At 36.8% G+C, this 10,995-nt stretch overlaps 1 long non-coding RNA gene across 1 annotated transcript in view; it reads left to right on the forward strand.

Moving 5' to 3' along the window:
- Positions 1-5,426, forward strand: part of LOC146402815 (uncharacterized) — an 83,714-nt gene extending 78,288 nt beyond the window's left edge. The window contains exons 3-5 of the long non-coding RNA XR_014808660.1: positions 414-502; positions 2,922-3,129; positions 3,692-5,426. This is a non-coding gene — a long non-coding RNA (uncharacterized LOC146402815). The remainder of the gene's footprint in view (positions 1-413; positions 503-2,921; positions 3,130-3,691) is intronic.
- Positions 5,427-10,995: the final 5,569 nt, after the last annotated feature.

Below are 10,995 nucleotides of genomic sequence, written 5' to 3' on the forward strand. Positions count from 1 at the left end.
CCGGAATTATGCCCATTTTAAATGCCTCTGATCACAGACATGTGTCTGCCTGGGTTTTCTTTCTTTCCCTTTATAAAATCTGTTCCATTCACCAGATGCAAGAGGCCATTAAAATAAGAAATAGTAAAATCCATAATGTGCAATAAACTGATATTTTTAGTCCTGTTGTAGTTGTTAATTAGGGCCTATTCACATAAATATCTGGATTGTGGATGAAAAAGTAAAGCAATTGATGAATTTTAGGTATTTAGTTGTTTATTAAAACATTGAAAAAGTGAATAAAATAGGGGAAAAGCTGAAGTGACAGTAAAGAAAGCAAGATATCTGGGTGACATGACCCATCATCATTTTGCCAGTAGGTGTTCCAATTGTGAGACTTTGATTGTCTTACATTTTTTTTGTTTGTTTGCCAGCTTGCTTTTCTTTGTACCACACTGCCTCCCTGAAGTTTGGTAGAAGTGAAATTGAAGTGAGTGACCACAGTTTTTTTCCCAAGATGATGGTAAGCTTTGGAGTCCTTTCTCTCTTAAGAAAAGAGTGAATAGCCATTGTCCTGGGTAGCTTTCAATAACTAGTAAGATTAACCTCAGAAGAACCTCTTGTAGTGGGGACATTGATTGTTCTTTCTCATCTGGGCCAGAGTCTATTTGAGGAGCCTCAGTCCCATCTTTAAAATGGAAGAGGATGAGGTGGAGGTCAGGAGTTATGCACTCTCATTTTCTTCTTTAGAATTCCTGTGCTCACGACAGGTCTCTATACACAATCTGGTTGGGAATTGGGGGCATCACCTAGAGAAGTCAGATCCTAAAAATGCTTTATTTAGAGAGTTATATACTTTGGAGAGTTTTGCTTTTTATTTCTTGCTTTAACTTACCTGAAAGTTACCTTAGAATTCTTCTCTGCTCTGCTACAATTGATCAGACCACAATCTTCCTACTTTATTCAAGAAATTGAAGGTCTGAAACTAAGCAACAGGAAATAAAGGCCAATGTGACAAATACTAGGTGCTAGATACATGGAATTAAAATTATCAAGGTCTCAAAATAAGATTTTTCTTTTCACCTTTTTCCTTTTGTTTTCCAGATTTATACAGTTTGATTAACTCCAATTTTTTATAGAAAGCATGTGAATTAGGTTCATGGAATACCCAAGTGTTTCTTTTGGATTGTCTTTCTTGTCAACACTTTAAAAAGAAGTTTAAGCTGAGCCTTCCAGCATTTTTGAGCTTTTGTTTGACTTTGATAGTTAGGGCAATGCAAATCAATATAAGAATGCATGATTCAAACCATTGGGTTTAGAAGATTTGAGATTTGAGTTGAGTTGGAAAGAAATGTGTATGAGAAAAAAGGAAGGAGAAGATGTGTATCTGTGGTTCTTTCCTTTAGCTTAGGTAGCCACTTACCTAAATTATCTGGATATGACTTTATTTCCTACCTTATTTCCTACCTTATTGTCCTCATACATAGATGTGCATTTATCAGGTTAAGTTTTGTTCATACCCTATGGCAGACATATTTTATCTTATCTCTGATCTTCACCACAACCTGAAAGTCAATATTCATCAACCTTGTTTATAAAACATGTGACACACCTTGAAACTGATCCATGTTGCTTTAAAGTCAGTACTATTCCAGTGCACCATATTTCTATGTGATTGATGATATGACAATGGAAGTAAACATGCCTGTTTAAAGAATGCTAAGCATTCCATGATGACTAGATTGAGCATATAGATTAGGGAGTAGGCGAGTTAAGTTTGCATAGATTGTAAGGGTGGTCCTCAAATACCAGAGGTGAAGACCAAACTGTATTCTGGAGGCTGAAGAGAGCCATTCACAAAGGGGCAGAGTATGAATGCTACTGGCCGAAAATGTGTATTTTCATTATAAGTTTCATTTTTGCTATGTAGATATTGCTCACCATTTTTTTTAATGAAAGAACAAATGGAATTCAGTTAAAAATCTATTTATTGAACTAATTAAAAGTACATTAATTACATGAGGGGCCATATTATTTTTATAAATGGACAAGAGTTCATCGATTAATATTAATGCCAGAGGCAGGTTTTGAACCCAAGTTCCTGCCATTTCTGGGCATTCACTCAGTAGTCATAAGTTAAGTACTGGCTCTTTGCGACAAATATCAAATGAGCACATGGCATTGAAAGCAAATGCATATTGAATACATGTTATAAAAAGAACTAATTTTGGTGCTTTGTGGATATTAAGATTATAAACAATGCATCCCTTTCAAAATACTGAACATCTTGCTGCAGAATTCAACTTAATCATTTGGCAGGTCTATTAATAAAAAAGTGCAATAGCATACATGAGTATATAGAGTATATATACTATATATAGTACACATGAATATATAGCAAGTCATGGCTCAGATAATATTAAGTAATTCAATCCTTATAAAAAATTATCTCCCAAGTTTAAAGGCAAGTTTCTATACACGTGTTAGGAATGTAAGAATGTTAAAATAAGCTATGCAAATTTATTTATGAATTTAGTGTTTAGAGTGTTTCTCACCAACATAGCACAATTTCAGAAAACTGAATGTGAAAAATTATATATCTGCTTGGTGAGCTTCAAGAGCATGTTAATTTTCTTTTAGGCACTGGCTATAACCTTTAGATCACCAATAAAATGATTCATGGAACTGAAAGAGATAACTCATGTGATGCCCTACCCTGTGACTTGGTAATCACACCCTAAATCAAGAACAGACATACTCAGTGAAGCCAATCCCATGGACTCTTCTAAGAAGGTTCTTACTGTTCTTACCTCCTATATCCACATTTCTTCAGGCCTATATGTTTTCTTTTGTTGAGAGACGCTTCTACTGATATTTGGACCTATTAGATAGGTCAGTCATAAATGAACTTTGAGTATCGCTAATTCTGGTTTTCCTTTCAGGTTCCTTGAAATCATTTGACTGATACTACTCCTTTCTCAATCTGAGGTGCAACCATTTCATGTGTCTATGTAAGCCAACTTATCCTCCATCCAGGCAAAGTAATCCCTGTTCTCATGGTAGAGGAACCACTTTACCAAAGAAAGCACATAACCAGCGAAGAGACCACTCCTGGCCACCTACTCCATAAACAACAACAACAGCAAACAGGTTATTTGACTCATGTCCTATCTCAAGTCTAGGTATAGCTCTACATATTATGAGAAGGTGGTTGTGCATTATAAGGGGCATTAGAAACATTGATCTGCAGAAATGTAGGTCCCCATGGTCAGAAGTTCCTGCACTGGTTAGCCCTGCATAAGATGGTCAAATGCACACCCTATAGGATGATATCAGCAACTTCAATTTTTGGTTGACATAAAACCTATGGTTAAATTTAGCTTATAAGTTAGATAAATTTTGACAGGTCTGGAGGATTAGAAAAGATGTAGCTGGGATGGAAAGAGCTTATTTCGGAGATCTACAATGGGAATTGAGAGAGTTTCATATGGCCACTCCTTGGGTATTTTGGAAGAGAGGCAATTTTAAAAGAAAGTATTTAGTGATGTGATGACCCAATTTAGTTTTTCCACAATCTGACCAAATGACCTACCTACACAGTCTACCTAAAAGTCTGAGATCTTAGACCATTTAGAGATATTTGAATAAATGTACTCCTTCTATTTATCTTCCCTTCAAGGTTGAGAACATTCTGTTATTTCTCAATTTTTAGATATTTTTCCATGGATAATGCCATTAACAAGACAGATCAGATCCCTTCAATGCAGATGGAGCTCACTGAAGACCATTGACTTTGCTATGGATGAATGTTGGTTAAAGTATTCAGACCAAAGTCTGCCTTTTTATTTTAATTCATTATGTAAATCCTGAAACACTTCCTCAGATATATTCAAACTTTTCTTTATGTTGTAATCTATATGATAATGTCAGGAAAATCTCATTGAACATTTTATCCTGATCTGTTCTTTGATGATTTACAAACTGATGTTACCTACTCTGCCAAAGGACACTTTTCAGCTATAGTCAAATACAGCCACTTTCAAGGTACTTGAATTATATGTCTCTATTACCTGTTAGCCAACAAGGAGTGTGTCTATATTTGTATACACTAGTCAGTAAAGCATGTAAACACAAAGAGTGTAATCATTCATCAATAATTTATTTGGCTAACTTTTGCATAACAGTAACATAAGAATACACTTTATTGTTAATGGAAAAGAGAGAAGCCTAAAGAGAATTACCATTTACTTCGTTCCAAGTGCTTTAGAAAAATTAGTTTATTTTTCCAGATCCTAGTTCTTTTTTTCTTTTCTTTTTGATGAGGAGACTGGGACTTAGTGACATTAAGTAACTTTCACCAAAGTCACATAGTTACATAATGTTAGAACTGAAATTCAAACCAGATCTGTGACCCTAACACATGGCACTGGCTATAGTCCCCAACTAAAGGGCCCTCTTACCACTGCCATAGTTCAAACTCCCTAAACACACTTGAGAGCTATCACTGACATGGTAAAGATGCTGTAGTGATGAGTGATCTGCCGAAACCTCACCCTTCCAATTTTTTTTTTTCACATGAATTACACCCATCAGGAACACCTCATTTTAGGTAGACCCAAACCACCTCAGCTTCCAAGCAATTGTCAGGAGAGAAGAACCAGTCACAGGATGAGGTTTAATAACTTCTTCTTATCTATAGGCATAGCTTCTTAGGAGGAATTTATAGCTGTATTATTTTCTCCTCTGTTCCCTGGTTAAACAAGCACCCATTGTATATTTGCCTTTAATCCCATTTTATCACTCTCCCAATTTACTCCCTTTCCTCTCCTATTGCGGCCACACCAGGAAATTTAGCCTTTATAGCTGGAAAAAATATATCTCCCCAGCTCTTACTATTGCCCCCAAATAGAGCAGTGCTTAACACACAGTACATCAGAATCTTCAGGTAAAATCACCTCTTCCATCTGTACTGCCCGTCCCTAACCCTTCCCATTCTGATTGGTAGACCTGGGTTAGGTTACAGTTTTCTTCCAACATACCAAAAATTTGACAACCAAAATCCTAAGAGATTCTAGTTCTCACACCTCTAGACATAGATTGTGATCATGTTGTGATTGGAACAACTCTTGTAACCTTGACATGTTTATGCCTAATTATATTACTCAGTAAATGAAAAAAAAAATTCCTCCTGCACTGTTGGTGGGGATGTAAACTGGTACAGCCACTATGGAGAACAGTTTGGAGATACCTTAGAAATCAATACATAGAACTTCCATAGGACCCCACAATCCCACTCTTGGGCATCTATCCGGACAAAACTCTACTTAAAAGAGACACATGCACCCGCATGTTCATTGCAGCATTATTCACAATAGCCAGGACATGGAAACAACCCAAATGTCCATCAACAGATGATTGGATTCGGAAGATGTGGTGTATATACACAATGGAATACTACTCAGCCATAAAAAAGAATGACATAATGCCATTTGCAGCAACATGGATGGAACTAGAGAATCTCATCCTGAGTGAAATGAGCCAGAAAGACAAAGACAAATACCATATGGTATCACTTATAACTGGAATCTAATATCCAGCACAAATGAACATCTCCTCAGAAAAGAAAATCATGGACTTGGAGAAGAGACTTGTGGCTGCCTGATGGGAAGGGGGAGGGAGTGGGAGGGATCGGGAGCTTGGGCTTATCAGACACAACTTAGAATAGATTTACAAGGAGATCCTGCTGAATAGCATTGAGAACTTTGTCTGGATACTCATGTTGCAACAGAAGAAAGGGTGGGGGAAAAAATGTAATTGTAATGTATACATGTAAGGATAACCTGACCCCCTTGCTGTACAGTGGGAAAATAAAAAAAATTATAAAAAAAAAATTCACTTCACCAAACTACCTCTCTTGTGGTTAGAGTCCATTTGTCTGGTTTACTGGTATAATTTGAAAGCTACTTATGTAGCACAGCACATAGTAAGTGCTCAATAAATATTTGATTAATTTGAATCAATGTTAGGAAGTGAAAGGATGAAGGGATAGATAGGTGACATGACTGTTGACTGAACTACCCTGTTCTTTCCTCCTGCCTGTGCAACACCTCCTCATTATTTTCCTCAAGATAATAATAACAATTCTAAATGACTCCTTAGAAGCAGGTCCTAGTTGTATCACATCAAACCAGTCTATTTCCCAGGACCTGATACAAAATATTTATAAATTATTTTGTTCAACCACGGTGAAGTATCAACGCTTTCTACAATTAATCTTTATCTTCAGGGAAATTGAATTCATGTGTAACACGACATATGTACTTAGGTAACAAACCTTCAACCACACACGTTCCTATCCTGGGTCTAATTGTTTTGTTTTGTTTTGTTTTCATTAGAATATCTCATCCATATTTACCTGGTTCAATTTTGTTAACTTTACAAAATGTGATGAGATTTTTAGCTTGAAGCAGTATGGTCACAGGCCAGAGTATATATTCATAGAAAATAACATTAGTAAAAATACAACTGATCTGGAGTTCCCTTCACAGCTCAGCGATTAACAAATCTTACTAGGATCCATGAGAATGCGGGTTCAATCCCTGGCCTCACTCAGTGGGTTAAGGATCTGGTGTTGCCATGAGCTGTGGTATAGATCACAGATGGGGCTTGGATCCTAAGTTGCTGTGGCTGTGATGTAGCCCAGCGGCTATGGTTACGATTGGACCCCTAGCTCAGGAACTTCCATATGCTGTGAGTGTGGCCCTAAAAAGCAAAAAAAAAAAAAAAAAAAAAAAGACTGATCTTTAAGATAAGTTGCAAATTAGATTTTCAATGACTTAAAAGTTTTCTTAAGATATGTGCCATGTGCCCTAAATTTTTTTGACACTTATAAAGGAGTTTATTCTATGCCTGAGCTCTTTTGTTATCTGACAACTAGAGAATATGAGGCAGAGAACACTTACTGCAAGGAAAATGTTCTTTTATAGCATCCTTTAGTATGCATTATAGCTCTAAAAGAAATGGAAGCCAAGATATCCAAATATATTAGGTTCCCAAAGTTATCACTCAACAGTATTTGACACAAGAAGAGACGATAGGTGAAGTTTGCACAGTCCTTGTTAAACCCTGGGTTTAATTTTTTTTTTTTTTTCAGGATGGTAGTATTAAAATGGGCTCGTTAAAAATATACTGCCATTCCAGCGGCATAAAAAATGCATACAATAAGTTCACACAATGCATAACGATAATGACTCAACAAAATAAATGGTGAAATGAAACCAGCACTGCTCATACTGGGTTTAAAATAACCTTTAGGCATTTGGGGATTTTTATTGGCAACAATTTGGTGGCAGTGTAAAAGAACAGTTTAAAAGCTAATAGGAAAAATCTGGCATTAATAATGTGGTAGATTACAGGGAGAACAATAGTGAGGTTACTGCAGAGAGCAATGTATCTAGATAATTAAACTTAAACCGTTTTGGTCCGACAGCAGTGTAAGATATGCCTGCTGGGAACATGAGAGGCCCCATATGCAAAGCTGACTCTGAAAATAAGAAGTTAGCTTCTCAGTTACACAAATAGGTTGAAATGGAGAGTTGAGCAATACAGAGAAGGAAGACAAATCAATGGGATTCACTAATTGGCCTCGCCCAGCTTTATTTTTCTTTAATTCTAAAGGCTATTATTATTATCATTTCAATCATTTGTGATGGCAGGCACTATACCTCCCTCTTAATGTGTTTTGAGATTATGAACAAACAGTTTAAAGGTGTAAAAGACCTTGAAGATTCATACCAAAATGATATGTAGATAGAATTATCCATAGTTTAAAGTTTAAATCCTGGGCAGTTACTTCTTCAGATATCCATGAAGAGTCCTGTTGTACCTTTGTGTCTCAGTGTTTCAGTCTGCATGATAGTTAATCACCATGCAAATGTTAATCATGATCTTGTGATGCAGAGTGGTTAATTAATGAGTGATTAGGTCTTATAGTGAAATGATTTTGTTGGCAGTCTTGGATATGTGTTGCTTTGAAGTCCTCTGCTGTCTGAGATTGGTTCTAAGTAGTACAGATTTTAAAAATGAATTATAGTGTTTTATTAATGTCCACACCATAGCAGGAATGAACCTGGGCTGAGCCAATGCACAAAATATAATCATGGATTCTTACATGTCAGTGTCAAAGTGGAAAACTACTGTACTGCTGATGTGCAAGAATAATGACCATAATCCTATATATTTTGTTCTATTTAAGTCTTTTGAAGTGATTTTTAATTCCAGTCTTTTTTTTTTTTTTTTTTTTTTTGGTTTCTACCATTTTAACCTTGCCAAAATCTTAGATAAGAAACAGATTGTATCGTACACATTTTAAAATATGGGACCCTAGAATTCTATATTTAATGAGAATACCACAAGGTTTTTTAGGTTCAAATTAGTCTAAGTATGCCTTCAAAATCCTAAGTTCAAAATTTGTCAAAGACCCAATAATTTTTCCTGCCTAAAGATTACATGACATTTTTTTCTTATATATTATTCATATTTAATATTTCACTTAGTAATCACAGCAGCCTCATGATTCTATAGGATTAAGATGCTGAACTGTAAGATGAGAAAGAAATTTAAGCTCAGGTTGCTCAGGAAACTTTTCACAAAAAATCAGGGTCTTGGACACTGAGACCCTACATGATTTTTTTTGTTTGTTTGTTTGTTTGTTTTGTCTTTTTGTCATTTCTTAGGCCACTTCCATGGCACATGGAGATTCCCAGGCTAGGGGTCCAATCGGAGCTGTAGCCACTGGCCTATGCCAGAGCAACAGCAACGTGGGATCCGAGCCATGTCTGCAACCTACACCACAGCTCACAGCAACGCCAGATCCTTAACCCACTGAGCAAGGCCAGGGATCGAACCCGCAACCTCATGGTTCCTAGTCGGATTCATTAACCACTGAGTTCACGACGGGAACTCCTTTTTTTTTTTTTTGTCTTTTTGAGACTCTACATGATTGCATAAACATCAGCTCACATGATATCAGGGACATTTGGAGTTTGAGTACAGTTATAGTTTTGCAAAATGGCTACTAAAATTTCAAATAGAGAAATTTGAAAATAGGAATAAAAAATCTAGACCCCAGGGTTACTACACCTCCACTCAAGCACACATATCAGCAAACCTGGAACATTCCACACAGGAAGCAGAAAGAAGCTTTGACTCTGCTTCATTTTGACAAAAGATTCTAAATTCAAATCTGTGATGTTAACTTTCAATAACCTTATATATAAAGTTACCAGCAACAGAAAAGTGGTTTTTTTTTGTTTGTTTGTTTTGTTTTTTGTTTGTTTTTTTTTTTAATGTCCTGGGTGCTATTATCAAATAAACTAAGTTTAATTTGTATCCTGGAATTCACCCAAGGACCAAGAAATGTCAAAACAAAGGAGAAGGAGAAGAAAACAGGAGGAGGGAGAGGAAAAAAAGGGAGAAAAAAGAACTCGTCCCAGTTTCATCTGTGCTCCTGCCCTTTACAATCACAGACTGGGCACTGTGATGCCCTTTAAATTCAATTCAATGAGCTTAGGTGCTCAACACAAAGGACCCAAGACAGCAACCGAATGTAAGTATCACTTCTTGATACCCTCTTCCCTCTTTTATGAGTGTCTTCTGCCTTTGCTTCCTTAAAGCAAGAGATTATCTGAAGGAGTTGGGGTGGGGTCAACTGCTAGATGGGAAAGAAGAAAAAAACTAGCCTGACTGCAGCTTAGCTTTGTGAATTCAAGAAGTGTGTGTTTGAAAAATGAAGGTGCATAAGTTAGCGTAGCTCCAGGGCACCGACTCCCCTAGTGTTAGCATAGCTGACACACTGACAGTTTATATGGAATTTATGTGCCTATTTCCTCTGCTTTTTATGGGAAAACATGTTGTTACCTTACAGCTGCCCACATCACATGCTGCCAATCCGCCTCTGAGCCATAGAGCACCTTTCTCAAGGAAACACACATTCATCAAGGGCTTATGTATTTTTTATAATGTTGTAAAGGGAAAATAATAAAATATGGGTTATTGTGTACACCATTCTATGGTTTAATTTTTTTTATTTTGCTGGTTTAATTGACTCTGACCATTTTTATTGCCCTTTTCCCCACCTCATCTTGCCATTTTAATTGTTTATGTTTGTGTACAATTGGATCACATCTGGAAAAGGACAGGAGCTATAACCACAACTTAAAAGCCAATTCTAGAGCTTTAAAAAGTAAATAAAGCATTTAAGCTGCCACATCAGTGGGAAGATATATGCAGATGTAAACAGAGGGAAATATATGTTTTTAAGTAAAATGCTTAAAAATAATTTCTTCTTTTCAATCACCTACGGGAGTCCTGGATCCTGTGTGCTCTCTGACTAGGGGAAGGGAAGTATGGCAGGGACCCATACTGCCTCTTTTCTTGGACTCTGAGGGGCTCTGCATGGACCAGAGCACACACCTTCATCTGAGCCCACCTCAGATGCCCTCTTGCCACATTCCTGAGGCCTGCTATCTCTACCCTGATACCCTCACTGTGGCATTGTAGCATTTCTTCCAGGAAACATTACATTTTCTCTTTTACCAACTATTTCTATTCTTTTGATGAGATGCTGGAAGGAAAAAAAAAAAACAATTTATACCAATTTACATTTCCTAGAGTTACATACCCTTCTAAATATGAGCTTATTATTATGACTCAGTCTTCAATTGGGAAGTGAAGAATGTAATACAATGAGAGAGAAAATGAGACAGATTTGTTTTGTGTTTTCTTTTTGGCTGCCCTGCAAGCATATGGCCAGGGATAAGATTTGAGCCTCAGTTGTGACCTGAGCCACAGTTTTGATCTGTGTCAGCACTGGACCCTTAAACCACTGTGCCAGCTGGGGATCGAACCTGCATCCCAGAGATGCAGAGACACTGCCAATCCCATTGTGCCACAGCAGAAACCCCAGCTTACAGATTTGTTAACACAAAACATTGGAAGTGACTTCTTTGCAATATA

Source organism: Sus scrofa, chromosome 6 (genome assembly GCF_054392235.1).
Source record: "Sus scrofa isolate SSC_HxYL_T2T_F1_AM1 chromosome 6, Sscrofa_HxYL_maternal_Yorkshire_Landrace_v2.0, whole genome shotgun sequence".
Taxonomy (NCBI): Eukaryota; Metazoa; Chordata; class Mammalia; order Artiodactyla; family Suidae; genus Sus; species Sus scrofa.